This window comes from Lagenorhynchus albirostris, chromosome 3 (genome assembly GCF_949774975.1).
Source record: "Lagenorhynchus albirostris chromosome 3, mLagAlb1.1, whole genome shotgun sequence".
NCBI lineage: Eukaryota > Metazoa > Chordata > Mammalia > Artiodactyla > Delphinidae > Lagenorhynchus > Lagenorhynchus albirostris.
The window spans coordinates 111,566,576-111,592,981 of NC_083097.1; the positions used below are offsets into that span (position 1 = coordinate 111,566,576).

A 26,406-nucleotide genomic window follows, 5' to 3' on the forward strand; every position below is an offset into this window, starting at 1 on the left:
TGACTCTGGGAGCCTCAGCCTCCTCACTGACAGAAAGCCAATGACGCTAGCAGTTAACTCAATATGGTTGTTGTGATGACTTGATGAGATGCTGTATGCCAAGTCTGGGCACAGAGCCTGGCACGCAGGGAACACTCCATAATGGTAGCTCTGAGTAATACTAAAAAAAATGTGATCTGACTTCTGAAGCCAAGGAGCCATAAAGTATTTCATTCAGTGTATCTCACTTCTGAAGCCAGAGAGTCATAAAGTATTTCATTCAGTGTTAGGAGACAAGTCCACGGGAAGGCATGAAACCTCTCATTTGTTGCTATCCACTCCAGGTGGCTTTCTCTGGGTGTGTCTTGATGAGTCCTTTGCCTTTTATTTCTAGGACTCCTGGAGAAATGACAGTCCCTTGCTGCTGCGTTTAATTGGAGAGGATCTCAGAGACCCGAGATTATAATTATGACACGTTAAATGCCGAGCTCTTCAAAAGTCTGCCCTTGCCCTCGCTGTCACCCTGAACAGCTCTGAGAACCCAAACCCTGCAGCCCCCAGAGTGTACCCTGGGTCTCTCAGCCAGGTCTCACCTGGGAAATCTGAGTGATGGTGACGTGCAGGCAGCAGGAAGACACACAGTAAACCTAGGAGCCTGTGATGAGCTCAGGAGAGGTGAGTTGATGATATGCTATTTATAGCCCCACTAAGAGGCTCTGGCCGCCAGCTCCATGTGAGGCTGGGTGGAAATGATGCCTCTGTGGAGCTGAGAGCACAGAATGAAACTGGTGATTCATGGGCAGCAGCCACTTGAAGTACAAACGCTCCCGCGTCCCAGCCCTGCTGGCCTTTCAGACGCCCACTTTGGAAGCCTACTGTCTCCAATCTTCATGCCTTTGGACAGGATGCGAGGACAGGCAGGTTCTGCCTCACAAGGGACCTAAGAAGGGCAGCGATGCTCCTCAGAGAACCCCAAGACCCTGAGCCCACCCCTCCCAGGGCCTCAGCCAGAGCCCAGGTCAGGGCTGAGTAAGAGGCAAGCCCTGGGCTCAGGAGGCCTGCGGGTCAGAGAGAAAGGACTGTTCCTGCTCCTGCCCTCTGTCTCCAGGGGCAACACTGGCCACACAGCATCATCCTGATGACGCTTGTTCTGCTGAACATACAAATATGTACAATGAGGAAATCCTGGTCGTTTTTAAATTCCGCCCCCCCCCCCAATTCCATAGCCCAGTACCTTTCACCTGAAATAGCTGTTGTTTATTTTCCTTGGTAATATCTTGGCTTCCAGGCCAAAGTATACTTGGAGGCCTCAACTCAACTCACACTCTGTGAGGAATGTGCTGGGGGGTCTCTTAGCTTTGTCAACCAAGACTGGATTGAAAGGGTCGAACCAGGATAATAAGGCGTAACTGAGCTCTGGAGCCAGACTGTCTGGGCTCAAATTCCATCTCCACACTTGCCAGCCATGTGGCCACCATCACATTCTTCTCTTAGACCCAGTTTCCTCCCTGGTAAAGTGGCGGCAATAACAGAACTTACCTCAGTGGGTTGTGGGGAAGATGAAAAGAAGGAATGTATGTGAAGCGGTCAGCGCAGTGCCTGGCACACGGGAGGACTTAGTAAGTGGGAGCTGCCGCTGCTGCGTGCTTGTTCTCGCTGCAGTGGCTTGGCCCCTACACCGACACCATAGCCTGTGGCCCTGAGGCTCCTCGTGGAGGTGGTGCCCTGAGCCTCAAGAGAGACTGTCTGTCCCTCACAAGCACAGCCCGCATCAGGCTGCCCAGCATGATGGAGTCCACCCCTGGGCAGCTTGGCCCTTTGCGCTGCCTGCCCCTGCGCTGGCCTAGGAAGCAAGTGCCTATCTTTTGGGTTGGGCCTTGCCTGGGCTTGGCCACTCTACTCTTCCACTCCTCTGGGCCTGGGGTGGCCCTTGGGGGCATTAACTATCACCGCCCAGTGGAGGACTTCACCTGAGGGCCCCAGGTATTAACTTGAGGTCTGTAGCCAGCAGGTTGCCCACCAAGGGGGGGCCTGGACGGCAGACAGGTTGGGCCCACCTCACCTACCAGCTGGGCATACAGCACAAACTGCTGAATCATGAAGGCCCACGAGGCCTCGGCTGTTTGTACATTCTCTCATCTCTAGCTGTCAGCCAAAACATAATTGTAGCTGTCACTTTGGCAGCAAGATGCTGTGATGTGTCCTAGTACAACTGCCTCTGCTCCATGGCAGTGAGCTTTGGGGAGGTGGGAGGAATCTGCAGCTGCTCCCATGGAGAGAGCCGTTCTGGAAAGTGACCTGTGCAATGTTCAGCCAGGTGCAGCCTTAGGGATGGTGTGAGCACCAGGGTAAGGCCCTGCATTAGAACAGACACTGGCACGCCTACATCTGCATCTGCATAATGCAATTCTGAAATGAGGCATTTCGGGCAGCTACAAGGGCTTGGAAAACAGCCTTTAGACTTACACAGAAGTTGGACTCCAGTGTGCCTGGGCTGAATGAGTAGTTAGACAGTGGGGTACCTGGTGTAGGGAGATGGTGCCAGAGGTATACCTAGGGCCAGATTGTGAAGCAAGGGGCTTGAAGGCCGGGCCATGGAGCTCGGACTTGATCCTGCAGGTAATGGGGAGCCACTGAAGGACTTAAGGGAGAGAGTGATGTAGTCATACGACATGGAGTGTCTGGGCTCTAACATCCAAAGTAGTGGCACTAGGCGTAAAGACCCCCCCTCCCCACGGCAGTGGTGTGCTGCGTAGGAGGGTGTTCTGGAGTACATGGGGCAGCAGCCCCAGGATTTCAGGGGTGACTAACTCTGTGCTTAGTGGGTAAGTGTGGGAAGGGTCAGCTCTAGTCAGGCTAGCTGCAGGTGTTCAGCACGTGAGAGGAGGCTAATGCCTTCCTTATTCCTTGGTCCTCCTAGGCCAGAGTTCATTAATGAGGCACCTGTGTGCAGATGTGCCAAATGCAAGGGACTGCACACACTCATGCCAAAGGTCAGGGGAGGCTCCTGGGGCTGAGAAATGGTCCCACTGCCTGTGGGTGTTGCCTCCCTCACCACACACACGCTAAGAAAACAGCAGAGACAAATACCCAAGCTTGGGGAAATTCCCTAGAAGGAAGGTTCTATCCTCATGAACTTAAAAATCTGCCAGTTCATAGGTTGGTTAATGAAGACAGAGAATATGAAGTGTTGGGAGCTATTACTAGTGGTTGAACCACCCATGAGCATGGAAGCCAGAGCATATCTAGACCATCATGTAAGTCAGGAGGAAGACAGGATTCAACTGACAAAAATTGTGTGTACCCTGCTCAGAAGTGCATTGTTGTGCAAGCAGTGGTTTGGCAGTCATTATTCCCTTTCAGCTGCAAGCCAGGGAGGGAGGGATGCCTCTCAGCTGTCAGGAGAGGAAGGGAAGGGGGAAGGAATGTTCCCATTCTGGAATCATCTTCCATCAGTGTTCCCTGAGTTGGGCTGCCAGGAAGGCAGAAGGGAGGGGATGCGACAGCTACTGAACAGTGAGGAAGGTGCCTCACCTGCACAGCCCCTGACACAAGGTGTGTGTGGAGGGAGGGTGCCTGGAACCCTCTGGCCTGTGGGTGGAGCCTGAACCTTATCCTCTTCCCTGAGGACAGGCAGCACATCGTAACCACCACTGGCTGCCCAGGGCTGGCTTGGAGCAATATGCCAAGATGTAGATTTTCCTATTTGGTTTGCTTTTTCCTTTAAATTTTAACATGTATCAGGTTTTTTTTAATATAATATACAATCAGAAAAGTCCAAACAACCATATGTACAACATAACAAATAATTATAAAGTTAATGTTATTATTTTTTTTATAGAGAAAAGTATAAAAAAAGAAAACAGACGGCCCTTAAACCTTTGCCTGGCCAACCTCCACTGAAATTCTTTTAACATAGTTTAAAAATTAAAATAGTACAAAAAGATATAAAATGAAAAGGAAGTACCTCCTCCCTCCCTCTTCCCCACAGGTGAACACTAACAGTTTCCTGTGTATCCTAAATTTTTTTCTCTGCATCAATAATATTTCTGGAGTATGGGATCACACAAGATTTGTCTGTATTTAACAATAAATTTTAAAAGAGGATATAATCATGTCTGTCCCAAGATATAAAATGAATATGTGTCAAAGATTTAGTTTAACTCATTAATTAACGAGAGAACCACTAAAACGTTACAACCAATTCAAAGGAGAACTCAAAACTATCACACATGATAGTCAGATAAGGAATGCTGAAATCATTTCAGAAATGGATGCAAAATTGGTCAGAATCCACACAGCAATAGTCAGTTGCCTTCCACTAGACACAATCTGTGTAACTGTGAACAGGAATTATTTGCATTACTATTAAGGTGTTACAGCTTCACTTCCATCTTTAGAGCTGAGAAATACCTAGTCAAAGACACAAAAGGCAGAAAGAACCTAGGTGGGTAAGTTATTCAGGACAACCACTAAATTTCAACATCTTTCACAGTTTTCCCCACACTTGTAATTGGCTCCCTACCTACATCCCTCCTTGGAATTCCCCTGCCGACAACCCCTGCTGCCCTGTTTGTACCAGTTGACATGCTGTACATGTTCCAGGTGATGGGCCAGGGCTGAAAGCCTAGCCTGGGAGAACCAACAATCACCCAGGCTGAGCCAGCCAAGTGCTCCCAAGGCCCTGACGCTCTGCTTCTTTGGTTGTGGGCCCTGGAGTTGTGAGTCATGGTGACTCAGGACTGGCGGTCATGTTGGGCCTTGTAAAAGATGGTTAAGGGTTTTGTGAAAAAGGGAAGAATTAGAAATGCAGGGGGAAAGGGCCTGTAGTCCAACACAAAAGACAAAATGTTTGTCTAATGAGCTTCCAGTTCCTGGGATGACTTTGTGCATTTGGATTCTGTGAGAGTCCTCTTTATGCTGGCGTCAGCTTGGGTGGTGTCTGTTCCAATAATTCCTTACCCAAGGGAGTAGCTGACATGCAAGATGTATTATGACCTAAGGAGCTGGGGTGGTGTCTGAGGCAGTTTCCCACAGAGCCCAGGGTCTGTGTTGGCACCATGGGGCATTATGTCAGCTGCAGAGAGCAGGGGCATAGTACACTCTATGATACAGTAGAGTGATCTGCATCCTTGTACAATCACCTCATCTCCTATGAACAGGTTTTCTTATCTTAAAAATGGGGCACGATGCTCCTTTCTGGCTTCCTCCCTGGTCCCCATGGAGGTCCAGTGGGAGGCATGGGTATGAGTCTACTGCCCAGGCCAGTCATGTGGTAGGAACTAAGCCCACAGCACTGGCAGGGTGGGAGAGCTCAGCCCCTCTATGCAAAGTGCTTTGGGAGAAGAGGTTTTGTGCAGAATGGCCAGTCATGATTAATTGATGGGAGGCTCTCAGGCAAAGGATCAGATTTCACAGATAAATACACACACACACACTTTGGCTCTCTTAAGAAGGAAATGTTCATTCAGCATAAGGCAAGCGTATCTAAATCAAGATTTTCCATACTTTCAACGGGTTCCTTTCCACCATCTTCATTCATTCACTGAGCACCTACTGTATGATGAGCACTGTCCCAGACACTGAAATCATGAGACAAAGAGTTAGCTCCTGCCCTTGCAGGGTTGGGAAGCAGACGTACAAAAAGAGCTTTACCAAGGAGTGTGATAAGAACAGAGAGAGGAACACAAAGGATATTCTAGCAGCACTCACCCATGACCCCCGTGTGGCATCAAGGATCCTCAGGGCATGGCCAGAGGAAAGTCTAGTGTTGCTGGAGTGCCATGGAAAGTAAGGGGCTGGCTGCAGTGGGGCCAGTCATGTGGGGACTCGGGGGCCTCAGGAGAAAGTCCATACTTCACTCAAGAAACTGAGTGCTGTGGTCAGTTTTGTACCGTAGAACTGTCACTCTGGCTGCCCGTGAAGAGTGGTTGGAGGGGAACAGACTAGAGGCATAAAGACGTGTTAGGAGGTGGCTACAGGCATCTGAGCAGGAAGTGATGACCTGAACTTAGTAAAACAAGTGGAGGGAACTGATTCAAGAAATGTTTTGGCCAGGATTTAACCTGAGAAACGAGACAATGATGACCGTCAGATTTTAAGCAAGGACAACCATGTGGTTAGGGTGTCGCCATCACAGGAGAAAGAAACCCCAGGAGGAGAAGCAGGTTTGGGGGAGGGGGATGGGCTGGACAATGGTGAGTTCAGTTTGAGACATGGTGAGTATGAAGGACCTATGCACATGCAGGTGGAGGCATTCTGAGGCAGATGGACACACAGGTGTGAAATCTAGGGAGCAGTTCAGGCTGTGAAGCTGGAGGGAATGTGGGCACAGACAAATCTACATGAGTGTGGTTGGGGAGGAGAGGGCAGGGGAAGAAGCGGAGGGGCATCATGCCCTTCGGCCCTAAAATTCTCACCTGCTGAGAATGAGGGTGGGGAAGGGGCTAAGGGCAAGGAGAGGATGCTTGGAACACCCGTTACGGGAAATACCAGAGAATCTGACCTAGGCCTAGCAATACAGGGGCCCTGGTGGCTTTGGCGGTCATAAATCTGCATTAGCACTGACCTGTCCTCCTCAGGGTCTTCTCCAGGACATAGAAGGCAGGAAGGTTGGTCGGCCTGTAGTACTTGGGCTGCAGTCTTACAAGACAATTGTGGCAGAAGGTTCATTTCCTTTTGAGTGTGTAGCAGAGACAGCTAACTGTTCACCAAAAAAAAAAAAGTGTATCCCTTGCCCTGCCATAGAACAGAGTTGAGGCTAGGAAGGGGCGTCCCAGCAGAGGCTACATTTCCCAGCATATACCCCTCCTCTCACATCTGTTACATCTGAGAGGAGTCAAGTGACACGTTCTTGCCAATGGAATGTTGATCAGGGATGACATGTATTTTCCAGCCCCAAATAGTTAAGAAGCAGATGTGCCTTCTCCACCCTTCTTTTCCTCTTCTAGTTTAAGGCCCCCTTGGAAACCACATGTTGGAGATGGCAGAGCCACAAGGTGGAAGGATCCCGGTCCCTAAATCATCACTTGGAGGACACACACCACTGATCAGGAACACCCACGTGAGTTGTTTGTGAACAAGAAATCAGCTATATTGTCTGAGCCAATATACATTTGGGGATTTGTTTGTTATAGCATCTAGCATTATCCTAACTAATACAGGGTTTAAGAAAATTGTTGGCTGTTCAGATGATTCTGATGCGGCCAGACTGGAGAATCAACTGAAGCCTCTCGGAACAGAAAGTCTTTGTTGAAGTGCAAGAGCAGGAGTGGAGAGCAGACTGAAAATATCTAGAAAGCAGGAGGTCAAGGCCTCTGGTAGAATTCAGGAGGCTAACATTTCAGAGAGGGGCTATCCTGCAGTGTGGCAAGAGCCAATGGGAAAAGGTAAGGAACATTAAGCAGGTCCGGGAACTGTGATGCTGGGGGTCAGGAATCATGTTGGATGGTTAGTCCACTTGGAAATTGTGGTCTGTGACGAAGCAGGACATGGGGTGGAGAGAGAGTGTCAGAGGTCTGGCCACTGTCTTGCAACCAGGGCAATGGGAAGAAGTGCTTTAGTTAAAAACTAGACTAACCATCAGGACTTAGCCATCACTAAGCCCTGTCAGCTGCCATGGCTGAATGGATCTGAGCAGGGTGTCTCATCATTGGTGAGGATTTGTTCATTAGGCCACAGAGATGCACACCCGAAAGCTGGTCCATGAAAAGGAGCACCTGTAAATGCTGAGGCAGGCTAACTGCATCCAGCCACAGAAACAGCCAGACCCACAGCAAGAGTGCTTTCTTCAGTTGGTAGAGAAGCTTGGCACTCTCCAAATTGCTTATTTACACGTCTGTTTGAGCCTCATGGACATCCCATATTAAAGACAGTGTCCCTCTGTGCCAGGTAAGGTCACCAAAATGTTAAATAAATGATAGCACTCAGAAGGGAGTGGAGCCAAGGTCTCCTGATCCTTGGCCAGTGGTCCTCATTATAAAATCCCTTTTACAGACATTTTTAGACATTAACTACCCATCATCTTGGGAAGATTTAGGCCTCAACACACCCCTGGCAGCAGGAATGACGGGAATGGCCTCCAAAGGCACTTCCAGCTAGCAATTCTTAAAAGAGTTTCTGAATGAGCAGTTCCAAAATAAGACTAGGAATAGGAATGACAGAAAACTCAAAATAATAGTTGTGAAAATAAGAGAAGTTTATGTCTCTTAAAAAAGAGTCTGATGTAAAAAAAAAAAAAAAAGTCTGATGTAAATGTAAGGGCTGCTATGGCCCTCCACAATTTCAGAGAGTCAAGGCTCCTTCTATTTTGTTTTTTTTCCTCTATTGTTGTGTAACAAATTACCGCAAAACTCAGTGGCTTATAACAACAATAAGCTTTTCTTACCTCACACTTTCTGTGTGTCAGGAATTCAGGAGTAATTTTGCTAGGTGATTCTGGCTTAAGCTCTCTCATAAGGTTGCAGTCAGGATGTCAGAATGGAGCTGTGGTCACTTGATGGCTTGAATGGCACTGCAACATTGGTTCTGGCTGATGGCAGGAAGCCTCAGTTCCTCACCACCTATAATCCTCCATAGGTTGCTTGAGTGTGCTTACAACATGGCAGCTGGCTTCCACTAGCCTGGAGCAAGTGCAGAAGCTGCAGTGTCCTTTATAAAGTAGTCTCAGAAATCACACTATCATTTCTGCAATATCCTGTCGGTTACACGGGTCAGTCCTGTTGAATACGGGAGAGAATGAAACAAGGACCTTCCAGTAGTTGAGAATTACTGGAGGCCATCTTGGAAGTTGGGCTACCATATCTGCCATCTTCAGAGAGTGGCTTCATCCCAATATTCTAATATGGCTGCTCTAACTCCAGCTGTCACATCACAGAAGGTACTTTCTGGTTGGCATGAAAAAAGAAGAAAGGAAGAAGGCATGCCTTTCAAGAAGTTGCATACACTATCCTACTTATAGCTTATTGACCAAAACAGTCACATAGCTGGAAAGGCGGCTGGGAAATTTAGTATTTATTTCGGATGCCATGTACTCAGCTAGACCAGATACTGGGGGACATTTGGCAGTCTCTGACACATCAGCAATGTTCCTGTGTATATTTCAAAGGATGGTGTGGGGAGGAGAGCACAGAGGACATCACTATCTTGGGTTACTGACCTGGCTAAGGACTTCTGACCCATCTTGTCTGGGAAACGTGTGTGTGTGTGTGTGTGTGTGTGTGGTGTGTGTGTGTGTGTGTGTGTGTGTGTGTGTGTGTTGCAGGGACAGGGGAGGAGTGCAGATAAGTGCTTTATCCTATAATTAGTGAATCCCAGTGTCAAGAGAAAATAGTCCTTAGAAGAACTCAGGAGACAAATGAACATTAAAAACAGACTGAGTCCTAGAAACCCAGCCAAGAGTGGTCCCAAGAATTAAGATGATCCAGAAAATGAGAAGACCATCACAGGAGACACTGTGAGAGCAGCCTCACTCTGCACCCAGACATGCAGGTTTAAATAAATTCTAGGTAGCCCAACTTATGACCCCAATGCAGAAGCCCAGATGGGCAACTCTACCAGCTGTGTTTTTAAAAGATCGCATGATTCCTGATCAATGAACCAAAGAGACCAAATGCAAAAGTGTTTAGAGCTGAGCTGCAGATTTGCCCAGAGACCTGTTAGAGACCAGAGCCAAGGCTTGAGCAGCCAGCTGGGTGCTGACTCAAGCTGGGAGTGAGCCCGACATTGGAGCCTAGCTAAGAAGAAGATGAGCCATCAGCCAGCCAGAGAATTCTAAGGCTTGAGAAGCCCACAGAAAAGCTGCCCTGGCAGAAGGAGGGCAAGGCTCTGACTTGGCTGAGTGGCTGGTGACAGAGGGCACTGTCATCCTAGAGGAATGCAAAGTCTGGAGCAAGAGGCCTACAGCTGGGGCATCCAAGGGGGCAGCTGGTACTGCCAAGGCCCCTGTGGCAGGAGCTGGCTTTCTCTTCATTGCCAAGGCCTGCCTAGACCTTGGATCCTTATCTTGAGGGTGGAAGAGGTGGACTGAGGATTCGGAGGTGCTCGCTTCATGGAGGGTGACTACAGTCTCCTACCTGCCTGGCTAGTCTCGTGTGCCCTGCCCATAGCCCAAGCTGGATAACGTCCTGGGTCCTGAGTCCACACCAGGCCATCTCCAGATGGGGTATCAGGACACCCTGGGTAGGCAGCATGCTCACTCACCCGGGTCACAACCCATGACCCTTATTGTACGTGGGTTGTCAATCATCACCACATTGCTGTGCACAAGGGTCCACCTCCAGAGCAGTAAGGGATCACCACAGCTCCAGCCTTCCTCACTCTGCCTTGGCCCGAGTGCCAAGGTCACCGAGAATTTGGGGGACCTCTACAGACTGCTAGTTTGAGGACCCTTTCAAGAAAGACACCTCCAGGTGTGGCTGACATCGGGCTCCAACCTCAGGTGGGGGTAGGGGGGTGTTGGAAGCTAAGGGTGGGCTGGTAGGGGGTAGTTAGGAAGGGTAGAGCGTCCCAAAGTGGCCTGGAATTGGCTTGGGAAATCCAGGACTTTGCTTTGTGGCTCTGTTGCAGCAATGCTTAGCAAGCACCTGCTCAATGAGGCAGACACTTGGCTACCCCCTGGGTACACAGAGCAGAGGAAGGCTCATATGACATCACACCAGACCATAAGTAAAGCAAAACAGCAGAGGGTGCAATATGCAGTGATAGGTTAAATACAAGACACAGAAACAATGGAGGAGGGGAATGTGCTGGTAGAGTGGTAAAGGGAAGCTTCACTTCACAGAAGAGGTGGTACCTGCAAGAAAGAACAGGAGTTCCTCAGCCACGATGGGGCCAGGTGAGGAAGGGAATCTAGGCAAAGGGAACAGCAAGCCCCAGAGCTCTTAGCTGTGAGACCACCAGCGGTAGAGGAAGAGATTTTCCTTGCCTGATGTGTTCATTAGACTCTGAAATTTCTGGGCCCTTTCAAGGTGCAGTAGCCTTGATCTCTTTCCATTAAACAACTCAGAGGAGTCAGAGAGGGGAGAAGATGCTCCCTCCCTGCTCGTTGGGTTTTCTTTCAACTTTGAGTCCTTGGTAGCTGGTCATAACAGGGCGGGGGAACCATAATTATGAAGAGGAGAAGGGTTCTTCGATCTTGAAGAACCTGCCCAAGGCCCAGTCCATCTCTATGTAGGTCCTCAAATGACCTTGGATGGCCCCTTAGGCATGACTGTTCCCAGCAGCCTCTGTGGGGCAGGAGGCAGGGCTGGGAGGTGCACTGGGTGGGGCACTCTAACCTACCCTCCCTGCTGTCAGACCCAGTCTGTTGAGGTACCTGGCCCTCTCTGGAACCCTTGCGAACCCCCAGCATTGCCAAAGCACCGTCCTGCATCTTGCAGGTGGCCCTACAGTGTGAGAATCGTCATCTGGCTCATGCTGACACATCCTACTAACTTTTTTGGTGGTGTACAGGCTTGCTTTTCCTCTAGGACCCAGGAAAACGTGATATGCAAATGAATCACCAAATCAAACCAAATCACCAAATCAAACAGCTGCTCTGGAGTTCTTCTGTGAAGGCAAAAGGAACTGGAGGCCCTAAGAGGTCCACCTCCTTTCTGGGTCAAGGTGGGCAAGTGAGACTGAACCAGAGTTACACTGGGATGTCACCCTGTCTCTGGCTACAGGTGGACCAGGAACCTCAGGCAGAGCCGCCAGTGCCCAGCGAGGCTTTGGGAGGATTTGTGGTGCAAGTGGAGGGTGGGTCATCAGTGCTGAGGTCCTGGCCAGCCCAGCTCATTCATCCAGGAACCCCTTTCCCCTGCTGTTGCTCTTCTCACTGGGATATGCAAACAGCCTCATGGCAGGCCTGGCCTTTCTCTCACCTATGCCAGCTCCAGCCCCAAGGCCTAGCTCAGGTCACATCTCTCTGGTTCAGAAACCCCTTAATATAAACTCCTTGGTCTGGCGTCCAAGGCCCTACCCACTACAGTACTAACTCACCTCTCACCAGTCTTCCATAAACTCCTCCTCCAGCCCAGTGTGTGCCCATCCTTTTTGCCCTCTTCCCCTAAAGCTCTCTCGTCTTTGAGCCCTGGATCTTGCCTTTACGGGGTCCAAAGGTCCCCTTGCCACTGCTGCCCTCCTGACCAGGCCCACCTCCAGTGCCGTCTCACCTATCAAGTCTTCCTTGTCACCCTCTGCCCTCCGACCCTATGGCCTACAAGATGGAACTTTTTACTAGATTTGTATCTTTAATTATAGGAGGGATACATGCTTGTAAAAACATCCCCACATTATAGAAGCATGCACAGTGAAATGACTGTGTCATCCCAGCTCTCCTTTCCCTAGAACTCACCCCAGTCAACAGTCAGGCATGCACATGGGTGCCCGTTTTACACAACAGGAGAGGGGACCCTTGAGAACTTTCCATCACCACTTGACATGGCGGTGGCAGGGTGGTGGTGGTGAGGAGCAGAGTTGGTGACTTGTGTTGACTTTGGAAAAAATCACTGGCCTCGAGGTCAGTCTGTGGGACCCCTTGATTCCTTTCAAAGAACAGAGCCCCAGGGAGGCATTTCTAGTTCACAGGAAGATATTCATTCTGTTCACCCAAGAGCGAGAAACTCAAGTTCAAAAGGCAGCCAGGCTGCTTGAGAATCCTCTTGGCCTAGCACAACCCCCACTATAAGCCCGGGCTGAGCTGAGCGGAAAGTCAGGCAGCTTTAACGGCACGGTCACTCGGTCAGATGGAGAGACGCAGAGTTTGAACGCTGGCCTGCCTTTCTCCAACCTGGGCCCTTGCCTGGCCCCTGTAGGTCCAATGTTCTGGCTGGTCAGCCTGGAGCCCTCTACTCGCCGTGTGCCCTGCTGGCGAAGCAGTGAGTCTCCTTACAGCATGGCTCAGGAGAATAATCTGCCCAAGGGACTACTCACCCTCCTTAGAGTAGGAACTAGAGGAAGAAGCGGGGCTGTGCTGGCATCTCCTTCTCCAGAGGTTCCAGCCCACGTTTCTAGGCAGTTTGAGCAACAGGGGATAGATGTCTTCCCTAAATAACCCAAGGTACCACATCTCTCCCCCACACTCCAATTCGAATAAAATATTTAAGGAAGAGAAGGGACTGTGGTACACCAAGGTGGGAACACCTAACCCCAATTGAGAGATGTCAGGGAAGGCTCCCAGGTATTGGCATATACACTGACACTTAAAAAATAAGCAGGATGTGGCCAGGTAAAGGTGAGAACAGCATTCCACACAGAAGGAACACCACTGGCAAAGGCCTAACGGTGAGAGGGAGCATGACTTTGGAGAAACTGGAAATTCACTGTGGCTGAGCCTAGTGTGTGAGGGGGACGTGGAGGGGGTGGGCTTGGAGAGGTCGACTGCTTGGGTGTGCAAACCTCAGGGCTTTGTCCCAGTGGCCAAAGGGAGTCAAGGAAAGGTTTTAAGAAGATAAGTGACGTTTCAGACAGATGACTCATAGACCATGAGCTGGAGGTGATAAGTTTGGAGGAAATGAATGCCTTTGGGTGAGCAATAATGGTAGCCTAGACTAGGGCAGGCACAGTGGAAGACAAGAGGAAATAGAATTCAACACAGCATGAGGGGATGAGGAAGAAGAAGGCGACCCTGGCTTAGGTGTTGAGGATATAGATCACAGATCGACAGTCACACTCAGCAAACAATTATTAACTGGACTGGACTCAGGGTGTAGGGATCTGGAGGTCCCCACATACTTTCATACGTAAAGAATTGAAGGCCAGTGGCCAGTGATAAGCCCCAATCTGGCCATCTAGCCTGCTGACATCAGGGCAGACCTGACTGGGCACCCAAATCTTGATTCGGGCATATCATGTACACACAGAGGCTGCTAGACACCATAATCCTGAAGCAGACACCCCAGGTCCACAGCCGACCACTCTCAGCCAACCCAGTGCTCCCCTGACCTACAAGCCAGACATCCCTAGGCAATCAGCAATGCTCAGAAACTTTGTCTTTTGAATACAGAACAGAGATAGTTCATGACCAACCCCATTTCTCCCCCTTCCCCAACCTAGACTCTCTGCTGGAACAGTGTTTTGTTTGGCAGTAAAACTTTTCTACTCAGCGCTCAATCTTTGGCCTCTAGTCTTAACTCAAGCCAGAGGCCTCCACCAGCCACAGGGCCTGAAGGGGCTTCAACAAAGTTGGATACACCTTATATGTTCTTCGCACAATTCTGATATTCTATACTCTGTGGTCCTTCTTTGAGCTCTCCTGGGCACCTGCGGGTGCAGTGAGCAGCCCAGTAGGGGCTGAGGGTGTTATCTGACGCCATGAAACATGGGGGCATTGGGCTGTGGGGTATGGTGGAAGAATACAGGTAGGAATCCCAAACCCTTGGTTATGGTCTCCAGCTCCCCAGGTGACCTTTCCTCTTTGGGCCTGTCCCTCCAGCCCCCAGGCCTTTGCACATGCTGTTCCCTCTGCCTGGAATACTCTTCCCCTTCCCCTTTGTCTGTTTGACTCGTCCTTCAGGTCTCTGCTTTCTCAGGGAACACCTTTTTTTTTTTTTAATAAATTTATGTTTTTGTTTTATTTATTTTTGGCTGTGTTGGCTCTTCGTTGCTGCGCAGGCTCTCTCTAGTTGCAGTGAGCGGGGGCCACTCTTCGTTGCGGTGCGTGGGCTTCTCATCGTGGTGACTTCTCTTGTTTCAGAGCACGGGCTCTAGGCACGTGGGCTTCAGTAGTTGTGGCACAAGGGCTCAGTAGTTGTGGTTCATGGGCTCTAGAGCGCAGGCTCAGTAGTTGTAGCGCACGGGCTTAGTTGCTCTGCGGCATCTCACTGACTTCCTGATCCAGGTCAGATTCTTTAGTTAAATATTCCCATAGACCCATGTTCCATTACTTCTTTCCCTTCATTAGGGGTTTTTGTTTATTTGTTTGTTTGCTACCATCTGCCTCCCCCAGCAGACTTCCATGAGAGAGAGGTTCTGTCCTACTCACTGTTGTATCCCCAGGCCCTGGCAAGGGACCTGTCCAGTAGTAGGTACTGAATGAATGCATGAATGAACAGATGGATAGATTTCACTTGGTAAAACGAAAGCTCAATTGGATGAGACCCTTCCCAGCATTGACGTAACCTTCTAGGCCTCTACCGTTTCATCTCTGAAATAGGAAGAATGTTCCCTGCTGGCTGCTTTACTTCTGTATCTAAAATGACTCCAGTTAGTCTGATAAAGTTTGGGATGCTTTAAAAACAACTGGGATAAAGGTTCCTATTTGGCTCAAGGACCTTATTTTCTGACCCCTAGTCACATATATATGAACATTGAGAGAGAAATTCAGGCTGTGCCAGAAACCCCAGGGCCCTCTGTCAGAGTTGGAGTTAGACAGCCCCTTCCAGAGAAGGATGAGAGAAGGATGAGTGGCCAGAAGCCCCAGCCATGCCTCCTAGAGTTAGGGCGGTTAAGGCTCTCCTGTGTTCCCATGGCCTGGCAGGCAGGGTGGATGAGTGTCACAGCTCAGAACTGGGAATGGTGCCCCATCAGGGGCTCAGAGTCTACTCATTTATCCTTCTGTCTGTCTTCAGTGATGGACTGAGTGTAGGAGTTTTTCTGAGGCAAAGCCAGAGGTATGGCTTAGGGCCCAGTGAATCATCTCCCAAGAGTCTAGGCTGCACAAGAAGGCTGCCTGTGTCCACCATTGCTTTCACTGCTGCAGGTGGACCTCACCTGCTGAGGTCCAGATCTGCTTATAAGATGCACCAGGATGAGGACACCATCTTTATAATCTTCACGAAGAGATTCTGCCCAGCCATCCTCTCCCTGAGGGCCCATAACTACACATTCCTATTCCCCACAGTCTTGAGGGAACTTGCTCCTCCTGGAAGGGGTAGCTGGCTGGACTGGAAGGATGACCTGGTCAGGGGTTGGAGTGAGACAGAATCTCAGCCACATCAAAATTTGCGCTAATATCCCTAGCCAGGATAGGGAGTACCAGGTCCTAATAAATCAATAAGGTTCTTCAAGAGCTGAAAAACCTAAACGAGGAAAAGGAGGAGGCATCTGATTCTGGAGGAGCCTTTTCAGTGGCTTAGGAATGCAATGCACATTATACAAATGGGTAAACTCCTGCCATGGAGACCTGTCTCTGATGGAGACCTGGGAAGAGCCAAAGCTTTCAGTATTTTAAAGAAGGGTAGCCCCTTGCCCCCACTCTTCAATGTGCTAGCTCTGTGCCTTCTCCTTCTGCTCAGACCACCATTCATCCTTACTGCACTGCTGGTTCCCAGTCACCTTGGGACACCCTAGCTGGCCCAGGCCCTCCTTAAACAAACTCACAAGAGTCAATACAATCACTATCAAAATCCCAACAATGTTTTTTTCAGATATAGAAAAATCCATCTTAAAGTTCATATGGAATCTCAAGGGACCCTGAATAGCCTAAACAAACTTGGAGGTCTCATATCACCTGATTTCAAAACTTACTTCAAAGCTATAGTAATCAAAAGAGTGTGGCACTGACATAGAGACAGACATATAGACATATAGACAAATGAAATATAATATAAATATAATACAAGAAATACAAAAAATAAATCCTCACATGTATAGTCCAGTGGTTTTTGACAAGGGTGCCAAGACAATTTAGCGAGGAAAGAACAGTCTTTTCAACAAACAGTATTGGGAAAACTGGATATCTACATGCAAAAGAATGAAGTTGGATCTTTACTTTACACCATATACAAATATTAACCCAAAATGGATCAAAGACCTAAACATAAGAGCTAAACTATAAAACTCTTAAAAGAGAACATAAGGGAAAATCTCTATGTCATGTCATTGGATTTGGCAATGATTTCTTGCAAATGACACCAAAAGCACAGGCGACAAAAGGAAAAATAGATAAATTGGACTTCATCAAAGTTAAAAACTTTTGTGCATCAAAGGACAATACCAATAGAGTGAAAAGGAAACCCATGGAATGGGAGCAATATTTGCAAATCATATAAGGGGTTAATATCCAGAATATATAAAGAACTCCCACAACTCAACAGCAAAAAACAAACAACCAAATTTAAAATTGGACAAAGGACTTGAACAGACACTTCTCCAAAGAAGATAGGCAGATGGCCAGTAAACACATGAAAAGGTGTTCAACATCACTAATTATTAGGAAATTCAAAATTAAAATCACTATGAGATACTAATTCACACCCATTTGTATGACTACTATTAAAAAACAGAAAATAACATGTGTTGGTAAGGATGTGGAGAAATTGGAACACTTGTGCATTGCCAGTGAGAATGTAAAATGATGCAGCTGCTGTGGGAAATGATATGGCAGTTCTTCAAAAAATTAAAAAGAATTACCATATGATCCAGTGATTTTAGTTCTGGGTATATACCTAAAAGAACTGAAAGTAAGGACTTGAACAGATGTTTGTACACTTGTGTTCATAGCAGCATAATTCACAATAGGCAAAAAGTGGTAATAACTCAAATGTACATCAGTGGATGAATGGCCAAACAAAATGAGGTGTATACATAAAATGGAATATTATTCAGCCTTAAAAAGGAAGGAAATTCTCATATATACTACACTATACATGAACTTTGAAGACATTATGCTAGGTGAAATAAACCAGACACAAAAAGACAAATACTGTACGATTCCACTTGTATGAGGTATCTAGAGTGGAGTTCATAGAGACAGAAAGTAGAATGTGGTTGTGGGCTAGGGGGAGAAAGGTATGGGGAATTGTTGTTTAATGGGTACAGAGCTTCATTTTGGGATGATGAAAAACTCCTGGAGATGGATGGTGACGATTGCTGTACAACAATGTGGATTTACTTAATGCCACTAAACTATACACTTAAAAATAGTTAAAGTGGTAAATTTTATGTTATGTATATTTTACCACAATAAAAAAAGAAAAAGTTGAATGGGAGTAGGCACCTGAATCTGTAAGTGTCCTCTTCTGAGAGCTTACTCATGACCCTAGGAGATAGTGGGAGGGATGGGGGCAAAGGAAGGGGGCTGTCTGTTCCCCACCTCTACCACCAACCTCCCTTTATTTCTGCCTCTCTAACTTGTGGTCATATCACATGTCTTGTTCTATGTGTGTTGTCTAGATTGTGACTGTCATTCTCAAGTAGGTAGACTCAAGAATAAAGAAATATGACGGCAAGAGGTGACAGGTGTTGGGGGGATAGATTCAGGTTCAGCAGGGATTCTCAGAGCCTTGGAGGGGGTTGGCAGATTGAAAAGTCTTCCCAGTCTTAAAAGAGGAGTAAGTGACAGTTAAGAGGCCACAGAGATGGGAGGGTCATAGTCAAGCTAGGGGCACACAGAATGAGGCCACTGTAGCTGAGTTCTGTGGTCAAGGTAGCAGGAGATGGGGCGGGAGTCAGACTGGGCAGGACATTTACCCAAGGGGATCATAGCGCCCTGGAGGGTTTGCAATAGGAAAGAGATCCATTTGACTTACATTTTGAGATGCTCACCCTGGCTGTTGGGTGAAGAATGGACAGCAGGGGGCATGGGTAGGAGCAGGCAGACAGTGAGAGGCTGCTGCAGGCATCCAGAGGAGAGGTGGTGGTGGCTTGGCCTGGGTGGTGGTAGTGGAGGTGGAGGGCTATGGACAGATCCTTGAGGTGTTGGGAGGAAGAGATGCCAAGGCCTGTGGCTAGATTGGACATGGGGCTGAGGGGCTTGCTGCCCAGGGGTCTTGGGTGGATGGGTGGATGGTAATACCATTTACTGAGCTCTAACCAGTGGTGGGACAGGTTGAAGGGACAAGTCTGGCACCTGGTTGCTGAGAGATGAGTGGTCAGTTCACCTTTGCTGGTTACACATCACAGCTCTTATATTCAGAAAGTTCTTCGAGTCTAACCCTGACCTTCCAGCTGCAACTGGAGCTCCAGCCATTCCAGGTTGCCCTTGGTGAGTCTGCTCGGTGCTGAGAGGTGGTGGGACTGAGGCATGGGCTAGCGGCCAAGGGCTTGGGTGGCAGGCGTGCCTTTTGCATGACCGCTATGAAGCATATCAACCTGTGGTGCCTGTCAGCCTCAGACCCAGGGAGCCCATGCCAAGGTGCGTGGGCTGGAGGACCCGGTACAGGAGCCTCCTGCCCCAAGCACTTCAGGTCCGTACATGCCCCTCATCCTGCCTCTGGAGCCCTCTCTCAGATCAGAAGCATCCCCCAGGGCCCTCAAGAAGGGCTCTTCTTCATGATTCCTTCAGAGGTAGAAGGTGGAGGGCAAAACCTCTGATCTTGATGCCAGACAAACTCCAAGAAATTACTCATCAGAGTTCAAAGCTTCAGAACCGCCGGAAAAGGGCCCTGCCCCACAGTCTGATCGGAATAGCTGGTCAGCAGGGGCTGTGGCACAGGGAGCTTTCAAGGTTGGGGCCAAGGCCCTGACCGGGCACAGCTCCTTCCAGAGCTGGGCTGCCCTACACCTCATCTTACCAAACTACAACTGCGACCAGGGAGCCATAGGCAGAAACCCCCTTGGATCTGCCCCCCTAGCTGACCAGCTGGGACCCTCAAAGCCCCCAGACCTACCCAAGACTGACTTGCCATGTGTTTGGGGTCCCATCAGTGGCTTCCTCATCCCCGATCCCTATCGTGCCCTTCTGGAAAGTGTCTATCAGTGCCGCAGCGGCCCCCATCCTGGAAGCCTGCTCCCTGACACCCTCAGGGAAGGGTCCCAGTATTGGCCTCTCATGAGCTTCCCATTCCCAGGAGCTGGGATCAGATGACCAGCCTACTCAGGTTTCCTTCTCCTGTCCACCCACCCACCGCTTAGCTCTCCTGGGCCTGGCTCACAGCCATGTCTGGTGTTAAGGCCTGCCAAAGGGTAAAGGGACGGGCACTGGGGAGGGAAGAGGTGACCGGGGCTCCACCTGGCTGGGAGAGAGCCAGGGAGTTGTCCCAGCAGAGATGACATTTTGGGAGTCATTAAATCTAGAGGAACAGAGTGGATTCACCCGGGTGGTAGCTCCCCCTCTCCTGAGCAGAAGCTTGTGTGGTGTAGCCTTGAGAGGCAGGCCTCTAGGGGAGGAGCCCTTTGGCAGGGCGCTCTTTCCCCATGATGCCTCCTGTTCTGTGCTTTCGCAGCTTGAGTGGTGAGGACGCCTTCCCCGTGGGAGCAGGGTCTCCAGGATGCTCAGCCCCAGGCCTGGTTCTGCCCTGAAGCCACACAGAAACGCCTGCCCCCAATCTTCCTCCCCACAATCCTGTGAGCTCCCTCAAACCACCCACTCCTGGCTGGGCTCCTAGATTTGCTCCAGAGGGCTGGACGGGGTAGGAAGGACCTCACTAAGTGTCCAGGGTCCACTTCAGGCAGGGGCTGGGCCTGGCCGTGTGCAGAAGTGTTGTGCAGTGAGGCCGGCCCGGGACCCGTGAGAGGTGCCAAGAGAGGGGCTGATGGCTAGAGGGGTGGGCCCTCAGGGGAGACTCAGCCAGTGTGCTCTCCCAGCAGCCACCTCTGACGGCTCCAAGGGCTGCCCTAAATCCTACTGTCACCTTCATCTCCATTCTCAGCCACTACCAACAGCCCTGGTCTCTCAAGGGTGAGCCAGTAGGTGAGCTAGCGAAGTCGGGACTGCCCCCTCCCTTCCCGCCCCCCTTCTGCCTCAGGTTCTGGGCATGGGACAGAAGTGCCCATCCCTGCTTGCCATCCTACTCTGTGTGGTAAACAACGTAACCCACATGCCAGGCCCCTTCTGCCCATGAGATTGTGTCCTGTGGCTCTCCTGGGGGCATTAGTGCTCCCCCTACTTCCATGTCCAGACCCTGGCCAGGGTGTGCCCTCCATGCCTAGGGAGCCCCTCAGAGCTTTTCAGGGGCCATGCCATTTGTCTCTCTGTTCCTGGCAATGCCCTGGGAAAGGAAACCCAAATTCCCTGAGGATAGAAGGTCAGGCAGTCAGGGAGAGATGGAGAAGGGCACATTACCGTGAGGAGTGAGTAGAAAGGTGCAGACCCTCTTCTCCTTGCCCCTTGTTCACCACCCTTCTCTGGCCAGGTGATTCTCCCACTTGCCACCACAGCAATCTCTGGGAGGAAAGAGGCTCTAGGGTCTCTGGATATTTGGAAAGATGGGGTCAGGGACAGGAGGACTGCTAGAAGTAACCTCCAGAGAACAGCCATGACCTAGGATGGAGTCCTCAGGGGCCTGTCAGCTTGCTCTAAAACTGGATGGGGGGCAGCCTCCATAGGGGCCTGAGGAACCTCCGCCCTCCCAAAGGATCCTGATCTTTGCTAGGTCCTGTAGTGTCAGGCTACTAACCCTGGTACAGCCTCCCACGCTGTTAGATGAACCCTCAGGGAGTCAAACATCTGGGCTTCAGTGTCACTCTGGCTACTTGCCAGAGCTTCGTGAGCTTCCGCCCCTCTCTGAGAGCCTCAGTTTCTGCATCTGTAAAATCGATATTATCATTCCAAGGGCTCAGAAGAAGTTGGCTTTGTTCCTAAATGTCTCCCTTCTCTGCCAGTCATTCATTCCAAAAGCCCGCTCTCCTTATTAGCGAGTTCTGGTTAAGCATTGCTCTAGTCGGATACTCTTGAAAGGTGGTTGGGGGCACAGTGAGTTTCTCATCTTTTGGGGAGGATGCATTTTTCTGATGCCATTGGGCCTTCTAGCCCCTTTCCCCAGTGCTGGCCATGCCCCCATAAATTGAGACCTCTAGGCAGCACCCTTGCCAGCACTCTGTGCTATGCCCACATGATTCCAATCTAATGGACTGCAGCCTGGGCAAAGATGTCAACACAACATTCCTTTGCTAATGGGAGCCTGAGCTGTCATTGGCCCAAGCAGGACTCTGACACTCAGCCATGCCACCCTCTATTTCAACTGACACCTGTTGGCTGAGTCCTTATTTTGCGCCAGGCACCTTGATAGGCTAGGAGGCAGGGAGTGGGCAGAGAGGAAGGTTAGCCATTCCATTGCCCCGACTGGTCCCCAGAGACCAGTGGTATCCTCATACACATGGCATTGAGGTTCCATGCTAGCAAAATCCTCAAGGTGGGGACTTGCCCCTGAGAGCCAGTCAAGGAGGGCAGGGAAGGTTCAGCCAGGTCTCCAGACCCCCTCACACCCTTTATGAAGTGGCAGTGCCATAAGATGTCTGGTCCAGCAGGCTGAACAGAGAGAGCAGTCCTCTCACATTTAAGAGAAAATAGGATGTTGGGTTTACTATCAGGCTCAAAAGCAGGGAGCTGGCAATAAATCAAGAACTGAAAAGCTATGTCAGTGCTTCAAACTAAATTTCCAAGCCCGGGAAACAAATGAGCATTAAAATCCATTGGAAGAAAAAAAAATCTATTAAAATTTCAGGAGAAATGCTTTGCTATAAATTAGATTTTTCTGCTCACCAGGATAATTCAATAATTTCCTCTTGACATTCTTGAGGTTGCTCTTTGAGGGGAATTATGATGCTTTGAAGTTGGGAGCGATTTGTTTCCAAGAAAAGATGAAGAGTTGACTGGGAGTGGAGGTGAGAGGGCAAGGAAGGGACTCTTCTACTAAAGGGGAAGGGGGCCCCCTTTGGGCGCTCTGTGCCACTGGACAGAGATTTTCCAGGATGGCCAGGAGGACTGCAGTGCAGCGCTTTGACCAGGGGATGCCCCAGGCCAGACTTGACTCTGACAGGAGAGTGTGTGTATATGTGTGCGGGAGTGTTTGGGGAAGATCTTGGGGTCCTCCAATATCATCTTATAGTTAGGGCAGCCTCAAGTCTTACAGCTTTCCTAAATAACTGTCTAAAACCTTCCTCAACCCTTATGGAACCAGAGCTGGTTTCAGGTGCCCAAGGTCACTTCTTAGTTCTGGGTGCAGGGTAGGCGGAGGTGGCTGCCTGCCTCCCAGTCTTCCTTTCTTCCTTTGCTATGCAAGATTCAGCACCAGCCAGGACCCATCCCTCACATCTTATTTATATCCTGTAATTTGGGGCTTTGATCCTAGCCCCTATCAACGCTTGTCTCTCTGTACAAGGTCCAACACAGCCATAATGCCAGACTGTCTCTGGCATCATTGGCCAAAGCCACTCTGACTGGACAGGACAGCTGGCAGAGGAGGGTGCCAGGCAAGGGGAGGGATCTTGGAGGACTAGGCACAATCAGACAGGCCACTGGGTACCAGCCTCCAAGACAACTGTGGGGAAGGGGCAAGGGACCCAAGTCAGGACTTGGGTAGGACAGGGCTCCAAAGTCAGCCAGCCTGGCTGTGAATTCTGGCTTCTCTACTGGCAAGTGTCTTAACCTCTCTAAGCCTTGATACTGCTATCTGTAAAATGAGATAATACTAGTACCTACCATATAGATAGAACTAAATGTGACAATGTGTGTGAAGCCCCTAGCACCATGCCTGGCACGCAGAGGTGATACACAGTAGTATCTTTAGGACAGCTCTTCCCACTGCAGGATACCCATCCCCTGCAGCCCCTGCTCAGGCCCCCTTCTCTCTCCCTTCTCTCCCACCAAAACTTGCCTGTCCTTGCGGACTTACCTCCTCAAACAGAATCACGAAGAATGACGTTTGCCTGTAGAGCTGGGCTGCCCGCTGAGCGCCATCACACAATTGTGCTTGGGAAGACTTTACCCACGGTGGTCACTCATTGTTGCTACCAACTACCCTCACAGGAAGGTTAGTTGATGTTAAAATACACTCATTTTGCAGAGGACCTGGGAGGTAAAGTGACACTGTTCAAGGTCACATATCTGGGAGAAGAGGTTGGAGCTGGGACTACGGCCCAGGTCAAACCAGCTCAACCAGAGGCAGTCGTTCATCTTAAAACACATCCTTCTTTCCATCCTTCCTTCCTTCCTTTCCTCCTTCCTTTCTCCCATGAATCAGAGCCTCCCAGAGCTCACACAATGGCCCCTGGGACAGAGTGGCAAACTGAGGCAGGGATGCATGGGCGTCATCTTCTTTCCAATATTCTCCGAGTCTCCAGAAGGAAGACCATGGAGCGCAGCAGAAAGAGGTCAAAGGGGAAGGAAGTGGGAGAGTCTGGGAAAGTTTCCATTTAAGCAGCTGTCAGAACAAGCCATTCACTTGGACACTGCCTGACTCATAGAATACAGAAATTCGGGGTTTTAAAGGTCATCTCATCCCACCCTCTTTTTGAATCATTTCTTCCACAGGTGCTCCCCCACCCTAGATAACGGGGAGCTCACTACCTTCCAGGGCAGCCCCAGGGTGCTCTTTGTTCCTCCACCCTTTCTGGGGCTCAGACTTGGCTTTCTGTGGCACAGTCCTGGCCCTGACCCCACACAGGCAGGGGCTAGCCAGCATCTTCTCACTTGGCAAGGTCCCAGGTTTGGAGAGCTAATCTGTGAGCAAGGCAGGGGCTTTCTGGAGACTGTGTCTCTCCAGAGGACAGAGCTGGGTGCTGTCAGGGCAGTGTTCCCCGGGGATAGCCCTGTTCCTAGGAGTTTCCCCTCAAAGTGGAGGTCAAAGGGAAACTTAGGGCTGGGAAACTTTGCCGCCACCTGAAACCAGGCTGGGAGTTCAGCAGACACGTAATCAAGACCACTGAAATTGCCTCAAAATGATAAATATTTGAACTGAGTTAGCCCCAGGCCAGGGGATGTCCAGGTTTCTGGTTTTGCCTAGGGAGGCACCCCCCAGGGGAGCTGCTAGCACCTGGAGGGGCAAGACATAGGAGACATGGGAGCTGGGAAGGGGCAAGAGGTGTCTGGGGGTTTGGAAAGTGTAGCCCTTACCATTCAGTAGCTGTGTGACCTTGAGCAAGTCGCTGGGCATCTCTTAACCTCAGATTCCATGTCTCTTAATGGAGGTAATAGTGGCGCCTGCTTCAGAGCCCTGATGGAGGTAACAAGACACGATGCCAGCAAAGTGCCTAACACTTAGTGAGCGCTCTGAAAGTGCCAGCCTTTGTTACTATTTGCAGCAGATGGGGAAACCCGTGGGAAATCCGGGCGCCTCTGGGAAGCTGGGGGTGGTGGGCCGGAACTTCCCGGAGCCCTGGGGCTGGGCGGGGCGTCCCGGGTTGGGCCCCGCCTCCTGTGTCCCGTTCCTCGGGGCCCGCAGAGCTTCCTTGCAGCCGCCGCAGCTGAGTCACTGCGGCCCGGCCGGCCGTTGGCCTTATCTCAAGACGTGTCTGCCCCTCGAAAGCCCCCGGCCTACCCGCCCGGCTACAGCTAATTTGCACCAAGTCCCTCCGGCAGTTCTGGAAAAACTCCCAGGGTCCCATAGGTTTGGGGCCCTGAGGAAGGAGGGAACCTCCTTCCAGGCTGTCTGGAGGTATCCAGGAAGCCCCTTGCCTAGAAAAGTCTCCCTGTGTCTACAGGCACTGTTCCTTTCTTTCCACCATTAGCTAAACTTGCCTTGGGAGTAAGCATTGTCTTCTACAGATTTCTCTTTTAAAATGCGCATTCCCACTCAATGCTTTAAAGGGGAAACCAGAAGACTGGAGAACGGGGCGGATAGACCCTAGGAGCCAAGAAGGGGAGGAGTACTGAGAGGCCGGCCTGGGATTTGGCTGCCTCCTAGGCTCCCTCAGGCCCCGCCTGCCATCTCCCAGCCCCCTGGACTCTAGGGGAAGTGGTGGGAGGGGGAGGGGGAAACAGAGCTGACAGATTCTGTAAACAGAGCTGGTTTGGGCCTCCGCCAAGGACTGGGTGTCCTGGCCCAGGCTGGGTGTGAGGCCCATCCGCGGCTCTCCAGGACACCCCGCCCTGACCCGCTAACCCCGGAGGTGCCCGGCCCATAGCCAGCTCCAGCCAGGATGTGTCTTGAGTTTGGGGAAGTTGGCCAGTTCCCACGTGGGCAATGTGTCCGAAATGGGGGTAGGGGTTGCCCTCTAAGAACCATCATTGATCGTTCATTCACCAAGTGTCAGATTCAGGCATGGGGACAGCATCTGGCCCCTGCCCAGGGGAGAAGCTGGTACTGGGTTGTCACCCCACCCCCATCTCACCTCCGATCCTGCCCTCTGCTCTTCTGCTGCCTGAGGCAGAGTCCCTGTGGGGTAGGAAGTTGAGTGAGGGGGCTCAGGTTCTGAGAGCTCTTCAAGACCCACTCCTGCCCCCTTGGTTTCTTGTCAGGTGTGGTATCCCATGCCCATAACCTCACAAGGGCAACTCAGGACGCAGCAAGGAATGACCTGGAAAGGAGGAGGGAGAGAGGACAGGCATCCAGGGGTACTCAAGGATACTCAAGGTTGGAAGCAGTAGCCAGCAGTGGGTATGAGGTGGGAAAAGGGGTCTTCGGGTGTTTAAGGGAACAGGTGGCTCCAGCAGGTGGAGACAGCTGTGGGCTGTGCCTTGGAGGAGAACATGCAAGATGTGGAGAGGACTGGTGGCAGGTTGAGGTTGAGAGAGGTTGGCCAGTGAAATCTGTAGGGCGGGCCCCAAATGCCAGTCATAAGTTCTGGACTTCACGGTTAGGGTGATGTGCCCCTGGATGATAGTGGGTGGGGTGGACAAAAAAAGGG

At 50.4% G+C, this 26,406-nt stretch overlaps 1 long non-coding RNA gene across 4 annotated transcripts; it reads right to left on the reverse strand.

Annotated features, from left to right (window-relative positions):
* Positions 1-3,796: 3,796 nt before the first annotated feature.
* On the reverse strand, positions 3,797-25,086 carry LOC132518247 (uncharacterized). 4 transcript variants are annotated; one of them, XR_009539893.1, is made up of 6 exons: positions 24,674-25,085; positions 23,454-23,629; positions 8,366-8,696; positions 6,548-6,682; positions 5,488-5,924; positions 3,797-4,392 (listed from the first exon to the last, which is right to left on the reverse strand). It is a non-coding gene; the product is annotated as an uncharacterized LOC132518247 (long non-coding RNA). The 4 variants fall into 4 exon arrangements; XR_009539891.1 differs by having other exon boundaries at positions 5,488-5,561; positions 5,692-6,682; XR_009539892.1 differs by having other exon boundaries at positions 5,488-6,621; positions 24,674-25,086.
* Between the last annotated feature and the right edge of the window lie 1,320 nt (positions 25,087-26,406).